The following is a 22900-nucleotide window of genomic DNA, read 5'->3' on the forward strand; positions in this document are numbered from 1 at the left end:
ACGGGCTCTGGCGGTGCATGCGCCTTGGGTTTAGCTCTGCTGCCGAGGGAGGGGCCAGCTAAGCGCCGGTTCTGTGGCCGGTGGAGTCTGTTATTTGTGGCCTCTTCAGTTTATGGCTCTCCTGGCGGGAACAGTCCGGTTGCAGTTCAGGATTAATGAAGTATAGAGAGGCAAGCTGTCATGGAGAGGATGCGAGGGAGATTGGGACTATGGATGGCAGAAAAATGGGCCCGAAGTAGTGGACATAATGGCTGTATTGAGGTCTTAGAATTTTTTTTTTTTTTTGAGTTTTAGATTCTCTTTGTAAGAGCCCTGGTTATCCTGGAACTCACTCTTGTAGACCAGGTGGCCTCAAACTCAGAGACTTGCCTGCCTCTGCCCCCTGTGTGATAGGATTAAAGCCATGAGCCATCATCGTCTGGATTTTTTTTCCGACTCCCAGGGGACTCATGTGTCCCTGGCTGGCCTAGAATTCACTCACAGGATTACTAGTTATCTTTTGTAATGGTGGCCGGGGATTTTCTTCTATTTAAGCTACTATGTAATTTTATGACCTCGTTTAAGGGTCTCTTTCCTATGAGTAAAATAGAGTAGCTTTAGCTGGCTTTAGTCTCAGAATGCTTGCTTTTTAAAATTTATTTATTTTTCCTTCTGAAGACAAAGTCTCCCTGTGTAGCCCAGACACTTTCTATGCAGCCGAGGCTGAGCTCCTAAGTATAATCAGTATTCTTGCCTTAGCCTCTGCAACATTGGAATTTACAGGCCTCTCTTACTGCATCCAACCCAGAAAGCATTCTTGAGACTTGGAGCATTAGTTTCTGTCAATATGATAAAAGACAAAAAGTGATTCTTGTGGCTGCAGATCTGGGACACAAAGGCCCAGCCCAGCGTTCTCGGCCTGCCTAGGTTCTGTCCAGACACCGCCCTTAATTTCTGATGAGTGCTGGATCTAACTTGGATGTTGGGTGAGAGAAAGCAGAATTATGGTCCCTGTGGTCTCTTTAGTCGTTGATTTTTAATATTGAGAGTACTGTGCGACCTCCTTTTAAAGACGGAAAAGAATTCTTAGAGAAACTTGGGCAAAGAGCACTGAATTCTTGTTTAAGAAACATAGGCTTTATATGTTTTTGGGTGATAATTGTGTGCCATTTTGATCTGTAGCAGTACAGGCCATGGTAACACACATATGCTTTAGACTTTGAGGCTAGCCTGACAACAGGATGGACACCAAATGTGTTGCATTTGCAAAGGCCTGACACTAGTTTAGCATGTGTAAGACTGTGTGAGAAAGTGCCCTTGGGGACTCATAAATGTGAACTCAGTAATGAACACTTGATTTCTTCTTTGAGATAGGCCTCCCTTTGTAGTCTTGGCTGTTCTGGAACTGGCTATGTAGATCAAATTGGCCACAAACTCACAGAGATCCATCTGCCTGTGTCTTATGAGTGCTGGGATTAAAACATGGTAAAAGATTACTTGACAAAAATTGTATGTATTTATGACATTTAAAATAACACTTTGAAGTTTATATATTGTGAAATGGCTAAATCAGTCTAAATAACCTCATATAATTGTTTTTTGGTGAGACATTTAAAATTTTAGTGATTTTTTTCAAGTATATGCTGCTACTATAGTAGCTATGACATACATTAGATTATTATGTATGAGCTTTTGGTTTTCTTTACTTTAAAAAGTTATTTAATTAATGAATTTATTTATTTATTTTTGATGGTTAGGATCAACCCAGGACCTAACTTATGCTTTGTATCACTGAGCTATTCCTCCTTCACAATTATGAACTTAGATAAGCATAAGACAATAGTGAACTAGGGGTGTAGCTCAGTGGTAGAACACTTGCTTTGTACATTGAGGCCCTCAGTTTAATTACCAGAGTAGCAGGTGGTGGGGGTGGTGTTAGACAACTGAAAATATAGGAGTCATTTTGTGGGTTGTAGACTCAAAAGTAGCATGGCTTCTGTGGTTATAGTGACAGAGGCAAAGGAGTCTCTCTTTTTGAAAAGAATTATTTTTATTTTATGAGTGGTTTTTCTTTTTGTTTTTTTCAAGACAGGGTTTCTCTGTGCAACAGCCCTAGTTGTCCTGGAACTTCCCCTGTAGACGAGGCTGGTCTCAAACACACAGAGATCATCCTGCCTACCTCCTGAGTACTGACATTAAAGGCATGTGCTACGATGCCCGACTCTATGTTACAGTGTTTTGACTGCATGTACGTACGTATGTGGTATGTGCATTGTGTGTGGCCAGTGCCTGCAGATGCCAGAAGAGGGTGCCAGATTCTCTGGAACTGGATTTACAGAGATGGTTGTAAGCCCTCATGTGTTCAATGTGTATTGAACCCTGATCCTCAGCAAGAATAGTAGGTGCTCTTAGCTGCTGAGCCCGCTTTCTAGCCCAGTTATTAGGAATCTCTTAATGAATCGTTTTTATATAGCAAGCATAGCTTTGAATATCTGCCAGTGTTCCCTGTGATTCTCAGATTACAGTAGGGTTGTGGGTTCCCCAGAGCAACAGTGACCACAGTTGCCTGCTTACTAAAATATTTGCATTTTAAGAAGGGAGTGTCCCCACTTTATGCTCTTCAGAAAACAGTGTATGAAGAGAGATACCTAGTAGAGTTTTTGTCATTATTATTTATGACAGCAAAGTACTCAGAATTATATTTGACAGCTATGGACTGAGCAAATGAAGTATGTGCTGATTTATTTGGTAAATTAAATTTATCACATGGGTGATAGAGTGCAGCCTATAACTCCAGCCCTCAGAAAGCTGGGCCAGGAGGATAGAGAGTTTAAGGTCCTCTTAGGATACAGTGAGACCCTATTTGAGAAAGCAAACAAATTAAAGGTTTCAAAAATTTTGATTCCTAGGCATCTCTTAGAGTTACCTAGCAAATGAGTACCCAGCATCTATGTTTTGAAAAAAGACTTTAAAAGTGTTTATGTGTTTGTGTGTGTGTATATATGTGTTTGGGTACATGTGCGCTACACATGTGCTAGTAGCCACAGAGGCCAGAAGAAAACTCCACTGGATCTCGAGTTACACGTGGTTTGGAGCCGCCCAATGTGGGTTCTGGGACCTCTGGAAAAGCAGCAATTGTTCTTTACCCCTGTGCCATCTCCCCGGTCCCTAGAATCTTTTTTTTTTAAAAATGTTTTCAGGTGAGATGTTCTTATATTTAGGTATATAATAGGTCAGGTTACAGGTTAGATAATCACAATTTTTAGGATGGTTATAGAAATATTAGTAAATAAAACCAAATCTGTACAGAACAATTATACAAATACATTGAAAGGTTTTATAAATGGATGAGGAAACACCTTTGCTTATTTAAAAATTCATTTTATGAAAGTGACATCTCAATTTTTTTCTCTTTGTAGCAATGAATGGTAAACTTTGAATCATGGATATTCATGCATTTTCCCATGAGCGAATCTATGAAAATTCTGTGAGAATTTGAGGTTCAATGAAATGATGGTGACTCCACCCACCTCCAACAACTTACTATGGAAAACTTGAAGTAGGATTGGTGAGATGGCCAGCAGGTAAAGGTATTTGCCATCTAAATCTGACCACCTGAATTCCATCACCAAATTGCACCAGGACAGACATGGACTGACTCCAGAGAGTTGACCTCTGACCTCCCCACACATGCTGTGGCACGTGTGTACCACACTCACACACACACCTACTCTAGTCAGTGCCAGTATGCTTCTATAGCTAACATCTTGCTACATTTGTGCAGATTATGTTGGCTTGCTGTCTTAAGACCTTCAGGCTGTCATATCAAAGACAGAAGAAGCACATTTTCATACAGAAACTCAAGAATAACTTCAGCTATTAAACACATGAATATTTGAAAATCAGGCCATAAATTGGATTACTTTCTTTTCCTCCTTCTTATTTTATTATTGTTTTTTTCATCTCTGTGCATTGGTTTTCCCTACTTGTATATCTATATGAGTGTGTCGGGTACCTGGAACTGGAGTTATAGACAATCATGAGTGGCCATGTGGGTATAGGGAATTGAAACTCTGGAAGAACAGCCAGTGCTCTTAACCACTGTGCCATCTCTCCAGCCTCCCTTTTTCTATTACAGTTATTATGTGTGTCTGCATGTGTTGGCATGTGTGTGCCACAGCATGTGTGATGGTCTAAGCAGAGCTGAAGGAATCAGTTCTCACCCTGCACTCTGTGTGTCCGTGAAATTGAAGTCCTGTCATCAGGCTTGGCAGCCAGCACATTTACCCACTGTCTTAGTTAGGGTTTCAACTGCTGTGATGAAACACTATGACCAAAAGCAACTTGGGGAGGAAAGGGTCTATTTCTCTTATATATCCCCAGTTACAGTCCACTGAGGGAAGTCAAGGCAGGAACCCAAACTGGGAAGGAATCTGGAGGCAGGAGCTGATGCACAGGTCATGGAGGAGTGATGCTTACTGACCTACCCCTCAGTGCTTGTTCAACCTATTTTCTTACAGAACCTGGGACACCAGGCGGCACCAGCCAAAATGGGCTGGGCCCTCCCACATCAATCCCTAATTAAGAAAGTACCTTGCAGGTTTGCCTACAGCCTGACTTCTGGAGGCATTTTCTCAGTCGAAACCTCCATTTAGTCTGCTCTCAGGTGACTTTAACTTGTGTCAAGTTGACACAAAACTAGACGGCACACCCACAGAACCATCGTGCCAGCACCATAGTTTACTTCTTGCTGCCATTGACACTATGCATACAGAAACAAGGGTGGAAAGGTATATTTGGTGCAGGGTCAATGATCTGCAGTCTATCACAGCAAGGTGGGCATGGTGCAGTGGCTCAGTCCATGGCAGCAGAAGTGTGTGGCAGTGTTACTCATGTCATGGCTGACCAGGATAAGCAGAATGACCAGAACTATGTCTGGGCTGTAATCTTAAAGGCCACTCCTAATAATCTACTTCTGCCAGGAAGCAGGGCTTCCTGAAGGTTCCATCGCCTTCCCAGATAGTGTCACCAGCTGGGGAACAAATGGTCAAAACATGAGCCTCTGGGAGACACTGCAGATTCAAACCATGTGTTCCATTAGTGAATGAGATCTATTTATCTAATGACTTCTGGTGACAGTGGGAATTACTTTCTGTAGCCCCCTTCACTTTTGGATTAAGGAGAAACATTTCTACTGGAGTTTCCAGTCACCACTTAAAAAATTAGTGATTAGAAAGAAATTACCTCCAAGCATGCAACTAGAACCAGAGGCCCTTGTTAATCATGACAGCTGGATACTTTTTCATTATTCTTTTATTTCATTTGTGGTATGAAACATGTATACACACATGCATACTTGTGCCTCTGCCTGCCCAGTGACAGGACTATAGGAAATCACTACCAGGTCCAGTTCTGGTTCTTTTGAATGGTTATATGGATGTGAGAGAGACAGCCCTTTTTGGGCATTCACACTAGAAAGCCCTGTGTGAAATACTATGAGAACAGCAGAAGGTGAGTATTTCTCATCTTATCCACCATATTTGGGACCAGCAGTGTCTCATACTTTGGAGTTTTCTGGACTATGGGAATGTTGGCATGGATCTGCTGATTGAACAATGCTAATCTGAAACTTAAAGCTGTAAATTGATCTGAAATCTGAAGGTTTTCCAGGACACTTTGGGTTCTGGGTCATTGCATTTCTTGAATTGTGGGTTCTCCTGTGCTTGCTTCATAGGCTGGCTTGGACTACTCTGCAGGACAGCACTGCTTGACATTAGATACCAGCTTTATCCATGCTCTCAAAAATGCAAGACACAGATTATGAACTTCCTGACCCTGTTTTGCACTTGGTCCAAACTCTGGTGTCAGTACAGAGGACTGGCAAGCAGAACTACAGGTGTTGATATAGGAGAACATGGACCCAATGGCACCAGCATTCTTCAGGTTGGTTGGTTATTTATTGTGTTTGGGTTTATGTGTGTTTGTGTGTTCACCATGCCATGTATGTGTAGCTCAGAAGACAACTTATAATAGTTGTTTCTTTCCTTCTATCATGTAATGTTAGGATACTGAACTTAGGTTGTCAGGCTTGGCAACCAGCTCCCTTACCCATTGCCTCATTTTGCTGGCTCTGTTCTTCTAGTTTAATAATATCACCAGAGGTCACTGGAGAATAAAGAGAATGCCATTAGACTTTACTTCCCTCACTTTGTTTTGTGATGCTCCAAAATGTTGTGGATGGAACCCAGGTTTCCCACTTTCTAGGCAACAGATCTACTTGTTGAGCTCTACCCCATCTCAGCATTGGGAATTTCTGCTGGGCAAATCATTTCCTGCATTGAATAAATTGACACATTGGCAATAGACATCACAGGCCTAATCACATGCATTCCCCTAGTCAACAGATGGCACCATATTTTAAAATTAGGTTTAAATTTAATATCAACAGTAGAGCTATGACATATACCATGTATAGCCCAACATCAGTTTTTCAAATGCAATTTCCTAGTCTCTCAACCTGTGAAAGTCACTTTTTAGGCTATCTTGACTCCATGGTGTGTACAATAGAGTTTCCTTGATTTTCTTTTCCAAGGCAGTGTCTCACTATGTAGCCCTGGCTGTCCTGGAACTCACTATGTGTAGACCAGGCTGGTCTTGAACTCAAGAGATCCACCTGCCTCTGCCTCCTGAGTGTTGGGATTAAAGGTGTGAACCACCATACAAGGTTTTCAGATTAAGTTGCTGTGAGCCTATTCCATCGAGTACAACTTGGTTTGGCTTATATGAGGGGCTCATATGAATTTGAGGCTCTTTGGATTTGGGAGTTTTTCCTGAGACACTGGAGGAGTTTCAAGGACTCTCACTATAGGCTGCAAGGGCATGCACTCAGTTCATCTTGTACTCTCCTTTCTGACATGTTCAGTCTCAGAGAAGTAGATGCTGGCTGCAGGCCTCATTTTCCCCTGTGCATGCCTCCATGGTGGTTCCTAATACTGGGAAGTGAGAGAGAGAAAGGAGTGCAAGCAAAAACTGAAGTTTGGCTGTGTTGCTTGTGTCCTAACACCTAGCTGGAAGGAAGAGACCTACCTCCCCTTCGGGCTACAGCAGACCTGGAGCGAGGTTAGCCTAGTTCTGTGAAGAAGAGAGACCTTCAGCACAGCTGTTTGCAACAGTTTAAAAGGCCCATGCTTTGTGAAAGGCAGAAATATCTTTAGCTTCTAATGTCTCTTTTGTTCTTTAATGGGCAACATATAGCTTAAACTATAAAAAGCAGTATATACCAGCTTTCTTCAGGGTCATATTCTGGAATGCAAATGCCCCTGGACAGGGTACTAAGTAAACCCTGCTTAAAATCTCCCAAGGTACATCTGTAGCCTGTGTCTCTGAAAGAGTCATGATGTGGAGGGGGCAAGGGAGCAGGTAGAGGTCAAAATTGGAGGTGGGCTGGGTTGAGCATCAGACTACATACACTGGTTCCACTTTCCTTCCTAACGACAATAGATTCCATCTGACTAGGACAGAGCCTCTGGAATCTTATTTATGGTGGATGTAACTATGGACAAGTAGCTTGTTTCCTTTCATTATACCCTTGACTCCACCCACCAAGGATCCCCGTAAAGGGTTGCAGGAAGACAGTACTTGAGGGGACACAGTTGTGAGGAGCTCACCTCTGTTTGTCACTTCCCTGAACTGACCTCTTTGCTTTGCCTGGATGAAGCAGGCATGCTAAGTTCTGTGTGTTCTAAGCTGAGTTCTGTCTGCCCCAAGCACTGTACTTGTTAAAGTGTTCCCCCTTTCTCTGGAGATGCCCTCTCTTCTGGAGCCACAGAGCACACAGGAATTTCTCACTGTTCTTCCAAAGTGATCCCAGTTAATGCTGAATCTCCAGCAGAAAGCATTCGCCAAGGGATATGAAATCTGCACATAAATTAGGCAATTGATCAGTAACATTGATAAAAAATTATGTCTGTTGACCATATTCCTGGATGGTAATCAATGATGTTAATTTTCAGTACATGAGTTCTAGACTAGACATTAATTAGAAGGGATAAAGCTGTGTGATGGATCACTGTGTGAGATCTAGGACAGGCATACACTCAAAGGGTGCCCAGGAGATTTTCTTTTACCCACTAGTTAACAGATAAGGAAGTGTGAAATCATCCCTGGTAGTTGAACCCTGAAGATAAACGTTTAAAAGCTGCTCCCCAATGTCACATGTTACCATTTATGCTCCTTGGGTTCCAGTGACAAGAAAATGACAGTGCAGAGCTTGCAGGAGACTCTGCCCCTTCTGATCCAGATGGGAGCCACCCCCTCTTTCCACCCAGTGTAACCTTTCTTTCCCAATCCATGTATTTTGTCATCATTGAGAGGAAACTTTAAGTTGAAAGGGGACACTTGAGGTGTCAAGTCTAGCAAGTCAGAAATAGCAGAAATAGTTCAACAGCAAAGGCAGCATCAGGGGTTTAGTCTGAGTGCTGACCAACCGTGTGTGTGTGTGTGTGTGTGTGTGTGTGTGTGTGTGTGTGTGTGTGTGTGTGTGCACGTGTGTGGTCTGAGAGAGGGTTCCATAACTGTCACCTTCATGATGAACACTTCTGGCCTGAAGGCAGATGTGGGATGTTTTGACCGCTGGTCAGGAAGTAGATGGGGAAGGCCTATTACTCAGGTGCAATGGTCTGGATCTTGAATGTCCCTCTAAGGCCCATGTCTTAAAGGCTTGGTCCTTGTGGGGAGGGCTCTAAGGGGAAGCAATGGAACCATTAGGATGTGGGGATGTGGGAGAAATTAGGTTATAAGGAGGAGTGTAAGACCCTGGCCCTTCCTGACTTTCCTTGCTTTTTGACTTACATGATGAGCAGTGCTTTCTGTCTCTGCCACTCGGCACACCTGCCATAAACCTAAAGCAGTGGGGCCATGTGACCTGGAATGAGAGCCTTTAGAACCCTGAGCTTCAGTGTCCTCTGCTTTGGACTCTGTGTCCCAGGGCTGGCAGGGCTCTGGCTATGTGTAGTCTTTAGGCTCCCTCCTCCTCGTTGGCAAGTGCTTTTTCTTTTTTCCTCTTTTGGGATTTATTAGCTTACCAACTCTTGTGGCTCTTGTTTGTGTCCTGTCGCCTTCCTATGGCTGTCATTTTGACTATAGCAAAAAGTTGTCACTGATACCAACCATTGCTTGAAGAATAATGGTGTACTATTCACACACAGGACCTTGTGGCATGCAGGGTCCAGCTTCTGGTCTGCCACTCCACGTTTGGAATGGCTGCAGCATCTGCATGCACATCTTCATGTGATATGCTTATTTTCCACCAGGAAGTAAAGTAGCAACATTGAAGTGTTCTCTCACCAATTTGTTTTCATCACCTTGGCTTTCCAGAGGCTTGGTATAGATGGAGTCCAGCAGTATTGGATATGTGCTAAGGGCAGAACTTGGTTGACAATGGTCTTGGCTGCCTGCCAGTGAACCTGAAGGATCTCCTGCTGGCAGGCTATAATCAACTTTTCCCTCTTGATGCTATGTGGCAGGTGCAGCTTCCCTGGCACAGCCTCCTGTAGCAAGCTTCCCTGTGGGACTATCTTTGGATAGCTAGCCCCTAAACAATGACAGGGAGATTTCTTATTAATTATGAAAGCTTGGCCTTTAGCTTAGGCTCGTCCAACTAGCTCTTTGTTTTAATATGAATTTTCAAAATCTATTTTTTTATTAAGGAATTTTAATATACAAATTTTTATTCATTTTATATGCCAATATCTCTCCTCCCACCCCTCCAGCCTTCTGGCCCCCAACCCACTTCCCATTCCCTCCTCCAACAAGGTATGGCCTCCTATGGGGAGTCAGCAGAGCCTGGTACATTTAGAAGTGGCAGGTCCACCCCCCACCCCACCCCCGCATCAAGACTGTACCAGGTAGTGGCTCCCCCTGTATCAAGGCTATACCATAGGTAGTGGGCTCCAAAAAGCCAGCTCATGCACCAGGGATGGATCCTGATCCTACTGCCAGGGGGCCCCTTAAATAGATCGAGCTACACAACTGTCTGGCTTATGCACAAGCCTAGTCCAGTCCCACAGAGGCTTCACAGCTATTGGTCCACATTCATGAGTTCCCACTAGTTTGGTTTGGTTGTCTCTGTAGGTTTCCCCAGCATGATCTTCATAAACTTGCTCATAAACTCCCTCTTATCTCTCTTCCACTGGAATCCTAGAATTCAGCATGGTGCTTTGCTGTGGATCTTTGCATCTGCTTCCATCAGTTACTGGATGAAGGCTTTATAATGAGAGTTAAGGTATTCACCAATCTGATTACTGGGGTAGGCTAGTTCAGGCACCCTCTCCACTATTGCTAGCAGTCTAAGCTGGGGTCATCTTTGTGGATTCCTGGAAACGTCCCTTGTACCTGGTTTCTCTCTATCCATATGATGTCTCTCTCTCTATTATGGTATCTCTTTCATTGCTCTCCCACTCCATCCCTGTTCCAGATCAACCACCCCATTCCCTTATGTTCTTATTCCCCATCCACTACCCTCCACTGCCCCCCTCATTCCCAGTTTACTCATGGAGATCTCATCTATTTACCCTTCCCAGGGTGATCAATGCATTTCTCTTAGGGTCCTCCTTGTTACCTAGCTTCTCTGGAGCTGTGGGTTGTTGCCTGGTCATTCTTTGCTTTACATCTAGTACCCACTTATGAGAGAGTACATACCATGTTTGTCCTTCTGAGTCTGGGTTACTTCACTCAGGATGATATTTTCTAGTTCCATCCATTTGTCTGCAAATTTCATGATGTCATTGTTTTTCTCTGCTGAGTAGTACTCCATTGTGTATATGTACCACATTTTCTTTATCCATTTTGCGGGGCATCTAGGTTTTTTCCAGGTTCTGGTTATTGTGAATAATGCTGCTATGAACATAGTTGAGCATGTGTCTTTGTGGTATGATTGAGCATTCCTTGTGTATATTCCCAAGAGTGCTATAGCTGGATCTTGAGGAAGATTGATTCCCAATTTTCTAAGAAACCACCATGCTGGTTTCAAAAGTTGCTATATAAGTTTGCACTCCCACCAACAGTGGAGGAGTGTTTCCCTTGCACCACATCTTCTCCAACATAAGCTTTCTTCACTGTTTTTGATCTTAACCATTCTGACAGGCATAAGATGGTATCTCAGAGTCATTTTGATTTGCACTTCCCTGATGACTAAGGATGTTGAGCAATTCCTTAAATGTTCAGCCATTTGAGATTCTTCTGAGATTTCTCTGTTTAGCTCTGTAGCTCGTTTTTTAATTGGATTGTACAGTATTTTGATGTTTAGTTTCTTGAATTCTTTATATATTTTGAAGACCAGCACTCTATCAGCTGTGGGGTTGGTGAAAATCTTTTCCCATTCTGTAGGCTGTTGTTTTGTCTTATTTACTGTGTCTTTTGCCTTGCAGAAGCTTCTCAGTTTTAGGAGGTCCCATTTATTATTGGTTGCTCTCAGTGTCTGTGCTACTGGTATTCTATTTAGGAACTGGTCTCCTGTGCCAATGCATTCAAGGTTACTTTCTACTTTCTCTTCTATCAGGTTCAGTGTAGCTGGATTTATGTTGAGTTCTTTGATCCACTTAGACTTGAGTTTTGTGCATGGTGACAGATAAGGATATATTTGCAATCTTCTACATGTTGATACCCAATTATACCAGCACCATTTTTTTTTGAAGAAGCTTTCTTTTTCTCATTGTACAGTTTTGGCTCCTTTGTCAAAAATCAGGTGCTTATAGGTGTGTGGCTTAATGTCAGGGTCTTCAGTTCGACTCCATTGGTCCACATGTCAGTTTTTTATGCCAATCCTAAGATGTTTTTATTACTGTAGCTCTCTATAGTAGAGCTTGAAGTCAGGGATGGTGATACCTCCAGAGGTTGCCTTATTGTACAGGATTCTTTTAGCTATCCTGGGTTTTTTGTTTTTCCATATGAAGTTGAGTATTGTTCTTTCCAGGTCTGTGAAGAATTGTGTTGGGATTTTGATGGGGATTGCATTGAATATGTAGATTGCTTTTGGTAAGATTGCCATTTTTACTATGTTAATCCTACCTATCCATGAGCATGGGAGATCTTTCCATTTTCTGATATCTTTGTCAATTTTTTTCTTCAGAGACTTAAAGTTCTTATCATACAGGTCCTTCACTTGTTTAGTTAGAGTTACCCCAAGGAATTTTAATCATTTGTGGCTAATGTAAAGGGTGATGTATCTCTGATCTCTTTCTCAGCCCATTTATCATTTGTATGTAGGAGGGCTACTGATTTTTTTGAGTTAATCTTGTATTCTGCCACATTGCTGAAGATGCTTATCAGTTGTAGGAGTTTCCTGGTAGAATTTTTGGGGTCACTTTCAAGCAGAGTTGAAAGAGATATTGCCAGGGTCTCAGAAAAGCACAGTTCTTTAGTTCTGAACAAGCTCTGCCTTCTGGCTACCTTATATTTACTGTTATTTTATCTGCAAATAGCAAACGTTTGACTTCTTCCTTTCCAATCTGTATTTCCTTGATCTCCTTTTGCTGTCTTATTGCTCTGGGTACAACTTCGAGTACTATCTTGAACAGATATGGGGAGAGGGGACAGCCTTGGCTTAATCTGATTTTAGTGGAATTGCTTTGTGTTTCTCTCCATTTAATTTGATGTTGGCTGTTGGCTTGCTGTAAATTGCCTTTATTATGTATTCCTCGTATTCCTGATCTCTCTGATACCTTTATTATGAAGGGATATTGGGTTGTGTCTAAGGCTTTTTCAACATCTAATGAGATGATCATGTGTTTTTCCCCCTTCAGTTTGTATATATGATGGGTTACATTGACAGATTTTTGTATGTTGAACCATCCCTGCATCTCTGGGATGAAGTCTACTTGATCATGATGGATGATTTTTTTGATGTGCTCTTGGATTCAGTGTGTCTGTATTTTATTGAGTATTTTTGCATCAACATTCATGAGGGAGATTGGTGTATAATTCCCTTTCTTTGTTGCATCTTTGTGTGGTTTGTGTTATCAGGGTGACTGTAGCCTCATAAAAAGAGTTTGGGAATGTTCCTTCTGTTTCTTTTGTGTGGAACAATTTGAAGAAAATTGGAATTAGCTCTTCTTTGAAAGTCTGGTAGAATTCTTTGCTGAAACCATCTGGCCCTTGGCCTTTTTTTTTTTGGGTTGGGAGACTTTTAATAGCTGCTTCTTTTCCTTATGGGTTATTAGGTCTATTTAAATTATTTATCTAGTCTTGACTTAATTTGAATATATGGAATTGTCCATTTCTTTTAGATTTTTCAATTTTGTGGAGTACAGGTTTTTGCAGTATGATCTGGTGATTCTATGGATTTCCTCATTGTCTGTTCTTTTCATTCATGATTTTGTTAATTTTGAATATTCTCTCTCTGATTTTTGGTTAGTTTGGATAACTGTTTGTCTATTTTTTGATTTTCTCAAAGAACCAACTCTTTGTTTCATTGATTCTTTGTATTGTTCTCTTTGTTTCTATTTTATTGACTTCAGCCCCAAATTTGATTATTTCCTGGTATCTATTCCTCCTGGGTGAGTTTGGTTCTTTTGTTATAGAGCTTTCAGGTGTGCTGTTAAGTCACTAGTGTGAGATTTCTCCAGCTTCTTTATGTAGGCATTTAGTGCTAAAAATTTTCCTCTTAGTACTGCTTTCATAGTGTCCTATAAGCTTTGGTATGTTGTAACTCTTTTTCATTGAATTCTAGGAAGTCTTTATTTTTTTTTCTTTATTTCCTCCTTGACCCAGTGGTGATTAAGTTGAGCATTACTCAGTTTCCATGAGTTTGTAGGCTTTCTGCAATTTGTGTTGTTGTTGAAATTTAATTTTAAGGCATGGTGATCTGATAAGATACAAGAAGTTATTCCAATTTTTTGTATATATTGAGATTTACTTCATGACTGAGTATGTGGTCAATTTTAGAGAAATTTCCATGGGGTGCTGTTATTCTTAGATTGGTTTTTCATGGTGTCCCAGATTTCCTGATTATTTTGTTATGACTTTGTTGGCTTTAATGTTTTCTTTGACTGACGAATCTACTTCCTCTATGTATCTTCAATGCCAGAGATTCTCTCTTCCATCTCTTGTGTTCTGTTGGTTATGCTTGCATTTGCAGTTCCTGTTTGTTTACTCAGATTTTTCTTTTCCAGTTTTCCTTTGGTTTGTGTCTACTTTATTGCCTCTATTTCAGTTTTTAAGTCTTGAACTGTTTTCTTCACATGTTTGATTCCTTTTTCTTGTTTTTCTTGGCTTTTTTTAAAAAGGGATATTGATTTCTTCAATTTTTTGTCTTTTCCTTGATTTCTTTTAGGGAATTTTTCATTTCCTCTTTAAAGGCCTCTATCATCTTCTTAAAGTCATTTTCAGGCCATTTTCTTCGGCTTCTTCAATGTTGGGATGTTCAGGTATTGCTGATTTAGAACTACTATTTTCTGGTGGTGCCATGCTGCTCTTTATGTTGTTGAATGTATTCTTGCACCAGCATCTACCCATCTCTTTCTCCAATCAGTGTAAAGGTGTCTGTGTCTCAGGGAGCCACTCTTGGTCCAGTTGGCACTCTTGGTCCAATTTGAGCTCTTGGTCCAATCGGAGCTCTTATTCGAATGGGTCTTGGTCCACTTGGGGCTCTTGGAGTCTGTGTCTCAGGGAGCAGCTGTAGTCTTGGAGGATGGGTGGATTTGTGGGGTAGGGTGGGATTTGTAGGTTACAGGGTTCAGGAGGCTTATGCCCTGCCCTAGGGTCTCCACTCCCCCCAACCACTGCTGCCTCAATAAATCTGCTCTTTTGCTATCTGCGCCTGAGCTCCTGGGGACGGCTCTTGGTCACAGACCAGTGTCCAGAGGGAGGCAGAAGCCAGAGACCAACACACTGTCTCCCCAAATCAGTAAGGTAACATAAGATGAAGCAGGGACCACTCCTCTCTAAGGTTTAGACCATCAGTGAGGAAGCAGGCTGACAGTAGTCACCAAAGATGGCCATGGGTCCAGCAGCCTGTGGCCATGGACCTTGACTTCCCAAGTGCAGGGGAGCTGGACAGCACATAGGACTGGATATAACCAGTCTCTCTCAGGAACAATGGACTTGGTGGGTGGCTGGATGAAGTCACAGGGTCCTTTAAAGCAGGAGGCCAGCCCAGGGTAGCCCATTTAGAATTTCTGACCCCCACAGGGACAGCCAGTGTGCGAGATCTGAAGCTGTGACGAGGTTCCTACCTGGCACAGCTGCTACCCTGTCCTCAGGTGAGCTGGGCTGCCTGAGGAGAGCCAGCTGGGCTCAGTCCTGCAGGAGGTGAGGAACAGACCAAAAGGCTGGTGAAGGAATATTTTCCTAGGGCACCAGACTGGAGCAAAAGAGGAGTGCCTCCATCATAGTCACCAGCCAGACATCCTCAAGAGGCTGTGAACCTCGAGGGGCCCCAAATTGGAAGTTGCTTTTGAGAATGCAAATGCAGCGTGCAAGAGAATTAAAGGCAAGATCTGCACCCTTGGAAGACTGGATTAGAGACACGGTTAATGTTGTGGCTCATGACCATGATATGTGGGTAGGAGAAGCAATTTCAAAAGGTTTGAGGAATATTAGATGTTTTGGATGTGGAAAGCAAGGACATTTGAAAAGGGACTGTAAACAGGTCATTCCTAGAAACAATGTTTCTTCAAGGAACACTGGCAACAGAATACCCCTTCCTTCTGGAGTATGCAGAAGGTGTGGTAAGGGAAAACACTGGACCAACGAATGTAGATCAAAAAGGGACAGGCAAGGAAATCCTTTACCTCAGTCTCCAGGAAACTCCCAGAGGGGCCTCAGGCAGGCCCCCATAGCAAATCTAGTTCAAACCTGTCAGGGACAAGGACAGAATCTCTAGTTAGTGGAAAAATACAAACTCCCGATAAGACAGGGAACTATATCATCTTACAGTCAGGTTGTCCTACAACAGGACATTAAGTCAGAGCCCTTGACCCTTTCACCCTGTAAACATCCTTCATAAACATCCTGGTAGCTTGCCCTACCCTATGCAGATAACACCTTCTTGCTCCCCCACCTTGCAGGAACTATATAAACCCTCCTGGAGAAAAATAAAGTTGCACCTTGATCAGAATCTTGACTTGGTGTATTTCCTTTGTGTCTCCTGTCCCTACATTCTGTCCTTAGGGTGGTTGAGAACCCGTTGAAGCCCTGAAGGCCAGGGCAAAAACCTTTCCTGCAATTCAAACCCCCTGATCAGAGCAACTAAGTAACCAAATGCCTATTGGAATAAATCATGATGGTCAGGATGATGAAACATAGAGAATAGAAAATTTAGGAAAAAACAAAGACAATTTTTTGGCAAACTTCTATTAATGAACAAAGACCAAAATTAATGATAAAAATAAATGGTGTTTTGTTGTCTGGTCTGGTAGACACAGGTGTGGACGTAACCATAATTGCACCAGAATTTTGGCATCCAATTTGGCATCTTCAGGAGGTAAACATTCAACTGTTAGGAATTGGGACACTATCTTGAGTGAAACATGGTGCAAGATGGCTCGAATGTATAGGTGCAGAAAGGAAAATTAAAACCATATGTGGCTAACAAAACTGAACCTGTGGGCTTGAGTCTTGTTGCAACAATGGAATACTCAGATTGACATCCCTCCAATCTCAGAAACAAATCATTAATTAGCACATGTTTCTGAGAGAAATATTAGAAGGCATTGTTCTGAGTGGTCTCCAGCCATCCATATTATACAGGAACAGGGCACAACAACAGATGATCTCCCAAAGACACCAACAGCTCTACCTTTAAAATGGTTAACAGACACGCCTGTATGGGTTCAGCAATGGCCTTTAACAACAGAGAAACTCCACGCTTTGGAAGAGCTGGTAGAACAGTTAAATGATCAGCATATTGAAGAATTAACCAGCCTTTGGAATTCTCCTGTATTTGTTATTAAAAAGAAATCTGATAAATGGAGAATGGTAGCAGACCTTAGAGCAATTAACAAAGTAATTCAGCCAATGGGTTCTCCACAATCTAATCTGGAATTCCTTTGCCTACTCTGTTAGCAAAATGATGGCCTCTCATATTTATTGATTTAAAAGACTGTTTCTTTTCAATACCCTCACAAGAAAAAGACAGAGAATGGCCGGGCAGTGGTGGCGCACGCCTTTAATCCCAGCACTCGGGTGGCAGAGTCAGGCGGATCTCTGTGAGTTCGAGGCCAGCCTGGGCTACCAAGTGAGTCCCAGGAAAAGCGCAAAGCTACACAGAGAAACCCTGTCTCGAAAAACCAAAAAAAAAAAAAAAAGGAAAAAAAAGAAAAAGAAAGATTTGCTTTCACAGTTCCTACTTATAATCATTCTCGACCAGTTAAAAAATTTCAATGGAGGTTTCTCCCACAGGGAATGTTGAATAGCCCAACTTTGTGCCAATATTTTATACAACAGCCATTGGAAGTGATACGTAAAAAATTCCCTAAATCTATAATTTATCATTATATGGATGATATTTTACTACCTGACTCAAATGCAGATACTTTAGAAAGAATGTTTGAAGAAGTAAAGAAAATTTTGCTTTTCTGGGGATTACAAATTATTCTTGAAAAGATACAAAGAGATTTTATTAATTATTTAGGAAATAAAATAATAACTACAAAAATTAGACCCCAAAAGGTGCAAATTAGGAGTGATAGACTACAAACTTTTAATGATTTTCAAAGATTACTTGGAGACATTTCTCATCTATGAACTATTGTTAGGGTAAAAAATGATGAACTGAATAACTTGTTCATAACCTTAGAAAGTGACAAGGACTTAAATAGTCCAAGAGAATTATCACCTGAAGCTGAGAAAGAATTGGCCCCGGTAGAAAAGAAAGTACATAAAGAGCACGTGGATCATATTGATCCAAAGCTGGATTGCATTTTGGTTATTTTACTTTCTAGGCATTCTCCTACTGGAATATTAATGCAGAGGGAAGATATTATATTGGTATGCATATTTTTACCAAATAAACCAAATAAAAAATTAACAACTTATTTGGAAAAAATCTCTGACTTGATTTGGAAAGGAAAATTGAGACTTTGTCAATTAGCAGGAATAGACCCAGCAGAAATTGTCATACCTTTAACTAAAGAGGACATTGAAAAATTATGGACCGAAAGTGAACCTTGGCAAAGAGCTTGCAGTAATTTTTTTTGGAGAAATTAACAGCAAATATCCCAAAAGTGATAGAATTGATCTTATGAAGAGATCTGATTGGATCTTGCCTCAAATTGTACGGCAAAAACCCATATCTGGAGTTCGTACATTTTATACAGATGCCAACAAAGAAGGAAAGGCAGGTTACAAATCAGAAAATTTAAGTAAAGTGGTTCAAAGTACTTATAATTCAGTTCAAAAATCAGAATTGTATGCTATTCTGTTGGTATTAATGGATTTTTCAGAACCTCTCAACATAGTAACTGACTCTCAGTATCCTGAAAGAGTAGTATTACATATTGAGACTGCAGAATTTATCCCTGATGCTTCAGAATTAACTTCACTATTTATTCAATTACAAGATATAATCAGGAAAAGGAGTCATCCTTTATATATAACTCACATTTGATCCCATACTGGTCTGCCAGGCCCTCTAGCACAAGGCAATGATGAGATAGATCAATTATTGATAGGGTATGTGCTGGAGGCCTCAGAATTTCATAAAAAAACATCATGTCAATAGTAAAGGTTTAAAAAAGGATTTTTCCATAACCTGGCAACAAGCCAAAGAAATAGTAAAGAAATGTCCTACTTGTTCCTTCTACAATCAAACTCCATTTACAGCTGGATGTAACCCAAAGGGTACTTAGAGGATTGAAATCTTGCAGATGGACGTGTTTCACTTTGCAGAATTTGGAAAATTGAAATATGTTCACCATACCATCGATACTTATTCAGGATTTCAATGGGCAACTGCTTTGAGTTCTGAAAAAGCTGATTCTGTAATCACTAATTTTCTAGAAGTTATGGCCATCATGGGTATACCTGCACAAATCAAAACTGACAATGCTCCATCATATGTCTTTGTTAAAATGAAACAGTGTTTTTGCTTATTACAATATAAAGCATATTACAGGCATACCACATAATCCTACAGGTCAAGCAGTTATAGAAAGATCCAACAGAACTCTAAAGGATATGCTAAATAAACAGAAAGGGGTAACAAAACCCCCAGAAATAGACTGCATAATGCTCTACTAATTTTGAATTTTCTCAATGCCAATGAGAAAGGAACAACAGCTGCAGAGAGACATTGAATAATAGAAAAAACTACAGAATTAAATCAGCCTATATACTTTAAGGATGTGCTAACCTCAGAATGGAAACCAGGATATGTGTTACGTTGGGGACAAGGTTTTGCTTTTGTTTCTGTAGGAGAAGATAAGCTGTGGGTATCATCAAAATTGATAAAGGTTCAATTTGAACAAGAAAGACCTCTTAATTAGAGGAGGTGATAGTTCATCAACCAGCATGAACATCCAATTTAAACTAACTTAGACCAGTAACACATGCCTTTTCATTTAATCAGATAATAACTTGCCAAAAAGGAACATCCCCAAAATTAGTCTTGGGGAAAGTTTTTGTTTTTGTCTTTTAGGAGAATGAAGGTTAAGGAATCTGAAGGACACAGGACAAATGAGACAACTGAAGAAAAGGGACAAATCATCTATCCCAGGAAACAGAGTGAAATGGCATATGGGTATATCATCTAAAATTTTTTATAAGTTTTCCTAAATGTTTGTTTCTGCTCTTCTCTAAAAAATTTAACACTATTGGTCTTCTTTTTTTTTCTTTTCACTATTGGTCTTCTTGTAGTCCCAGATCAATTAAAATTTAAAGCTGACTTTAGAGTTGGAGAATGGCTCTCTCCTTCTTTAAACTCAAGCATGTTGTTAAAAGGAAAATGCAAACTCCCTGTATCATGCCCGAAGAAAAGAGCCATCTTCTGCTATGGGACCGGAGAAAGGCCAAATTAATTAAGGGACTATTCTATTATTAATCTCAACTCTTTGATTCTATTTTAATTCTTTAAACTTTTCTTAAAGTATAAATTTTATATCAAAACTTACAAGATTAATATGTGTATAGATGTATATATATACATACATACATACACACACACACACACACACACACACACACATATATATATATATATATATATATATATACATTTTAAACTCTGTTACGATATGAATGGTCATATAGAGTACTAACTAATTCTAAAAAAAGGCTTCATATATATGTCTTTGTGTTCAAGTCTCTTATCAGTTTTCTGCAGGAAATTACGGCCAGGCCTAACATCAACTGAAGTCTCCAAGAAGATGGGGCCCCACAACAACAACAATTCCATGTGGACAATAATAATAACACTAAGCTGACAAACATCATCTACAAATCAGCTTTGAACTACAAAGTGCTCAGAGCAATTTTGAGATGGCTAGCTGAGATGATCCAGTCTCAAAGACTACTTGAATAAGGACTTGAGATAACCCTGAACTTTGCCATTATACACAGACTGGATAATGAAGGATATAGTTACCTTTCCTAGAATTTGAACCATGACTAAAAGCAGGTCAGAGTGGAAAGGGATTATTTGGCTCACACTTCCACATCATAGTCCATCATTGAAGGAAGTCAGGGAAGGAACCTGGAAGTAGGAGCTGAAGGGGAAGGTGCAGAGGAGTGCTACTTACTGGCTTGCTCCTCATATATTGCTCAGTCTGCTCTCTAGTAAATTGCAGGACCACCAGCCCAGGCATGGCCCTATCCACAGTGGGCTGGGCACTCCTCCATCCATCACTAGGTAAGAAAATGCCATACAGCTTGCCTACAGCCTGATCTTATGGAGGCATTTTCTTTCTTTTGCTTTCTTGGAATCAATGTTTTAATTGATTTTTAATATTTTGAAGACATAAAAGAATCCAGCACATTCATTAACAATATGCCAAAAGGAAAGATGTTTGAATAACTAAACATGGAGGCATTTTCTTAATTGAGGTTCCCTCATCTCAGATGTCTTTAGCTTGTGTCAAGCTAAAAACCTAGCCAGTCTTTATCTAAAACTAAACAGTTTTTATCACACCAATAGAAACCAAACTAAGACCCCAACTCTATAAATCATGAGCATGGAAAAGAGGCAAGAATTCTGTTCTAAATGCATTTTCAATAAACTCATAACAAACTGTCTCAAATCTTGGGGAAGATATTCCAGTTTAGTTACAGGAGGTATTTATTACTATGAATATCGAAGAGATAAATACAATGAAAGGTCTCCCCAGGTAACCATATATTCAAAACACTAACTATATGAAACAAATGTGACATTGAAAGATGCAAGAGAGAAATACCAAGTGGTATATAATAGAAAACTCATAAGAAGAACATAAAATTAAAAAGTCTGGTGGGATAGGAATAATATATTTCATACTCTGAAAGACAACTTGTGACCTATTGAACTGTAGCTAGCAAGACTCTTCCATAACTGAAGCAGAAAGGAAACCTTTCCATGATAGAAACTGGCAAAAGTCATTCATGGTCAATAAACTAACAACATAGAAGATACTAGAAGGCCAAAAACTGTGCCCTACATATGATGGCAAGAATTAATATTGTGAAAACAGCTATCAAGTCAGTCTGTAATTTCAACAGTAATCTCCACCAAAATTCAAATACCAGTCTTCCCAGGTGTAGGAAAAAACTCTGAGGAGTCTCATATGGACCTGCAAAGTCCCCCAGATAACTTAATTAATACTGGGCAAAAACAATGTTGGTGATATCGCCGGTCCTGACATGAAGTAATATTACAGAGCAACAGTAACAAAATCAGTATAGTACTGGCAGAAAAACAGACACATCCAATAATGGTGTGTAGAGGACTGAGATATAAACCCACACAGCTACCAAGAACTGTTTTTGGACAAAAATACCAAGCATAGGCCTTGCAGACAAAACAGAACCACAGTTTTTGCTAGGAAAAGTGTATGCTCACTTGTAGGAGAATAAAACTAGATTTCTATCTCTTACCCCGTATTAAACTCAAGTCCAAATGGTGCTAAGAATTTAATGCAGTGCTTGAAACTGTTAGAGAAAAAAGTAAACACTTTTAATACAGAACCAGACAATGACTGATAATAGCCTCTGCCATTCAGGAGGTGATGCCTACTGTTGACAAGTGGAACCTCATAAACTCAAAAAGCTTCTGCCAAGGAAGAGAAACAGTGAGGAGGCAGCCCATAGAATGGAAGAAAGTCTTTAGGTCTCTACATCTGACAGAAGATTACTATCTAGAATGCAAGGAACTAAAAATTTAAGAGAAAACATCCTAGTTAATAACTCATGAATTAAAAGATAGTTCACAAAAGATGGGATTCACCTGGCCAACACACACACACACACACACACACACACACACACACACACACACACACACACACACAAATGTTCAACCTCACTGGTTGTCAGAGAAGTCTAAGATTACATTGAGATTCATTTCACCCGAGTTAGAATGACACTAATTAAGTCAAGAAATGACAAACGAGGGCTTGGGGATTTAGCTCAGTGGTAGAGTGCTTGCCTAGCAAGCCCAAGGCCCTGGGTTCGATCCTCATCTCCAAAAATAAAAATTAAAAAAACCATAATAAGTTTATAAAAAAAATGACAAACGGTGTCAAGAACACAAATTGAAGAAAAACATATGTCACTGGTAAGGATATAAGCTATTACATCAGGTACAGGGGTTGTAACAGGCCCCCAGACCTCAGCACAACAGACAACATGTTGGAGGCATCATTCGGACCTCAGAATCCAGCATGTAGGCCCCAACACCTGCAGAAATGGGAACAAAGACCTAATCCATGAATGACAAAGTCAATAGCTCCAGGAT

The 22900-nt window shown here is 40.6% G+C and overlaps 1 long non-coding RNA gene across 4 annotated transcripts in view; it reads left to right on the forward strand.

Moving 5' to 3' along the window:
* The first annotated feature begins 42 nt into the window (after window positions 1-42).
* Window positions 43-22900, forward strand: part of LOC143274324 (uncharacterized) — a 66201-nt gene continuing 43343 nt past the window's right edge. Inside the window, exons 1-4 of one of the 4 annotated variants that reach the window (XR_013052925.1) lie at window positions 43-170; window positions 3399-3563; window positions 5714-5922; window positions 19613-20139. This is a non-coding gene — a long non-coding RNA (uncharacterized LOC143274324). Of the gene's footprint in view, window positions 171-3064; window positions 3564-5713; window positions 5923-15236; window positions 15527-19612; window positions 20140-22900 lie in introns of those variants that run through there. The other 3 variants (XR_013052922.1, XR_013052924.1, XR_013052926.1) reach the window with 3 other exon arrangements.

The sequence above is a fragment of the Peromyscus maniculatus genome, chromosome 1 (genome assembly GCF_049852395.1).
Source record: "Peromyscus maniculatus bairdii isolate BWxNUB_F1_BW_parent chromosome 1, HU_Pman_BW_mat_3.1, whole genome shotgun sequence".
Lineage (NCBI taxonomy): Eukaryota > Metazoa > Chordata > Mammalia > Rodentia > Cricetidae > Peromyscus > Peromyscus maniculatus.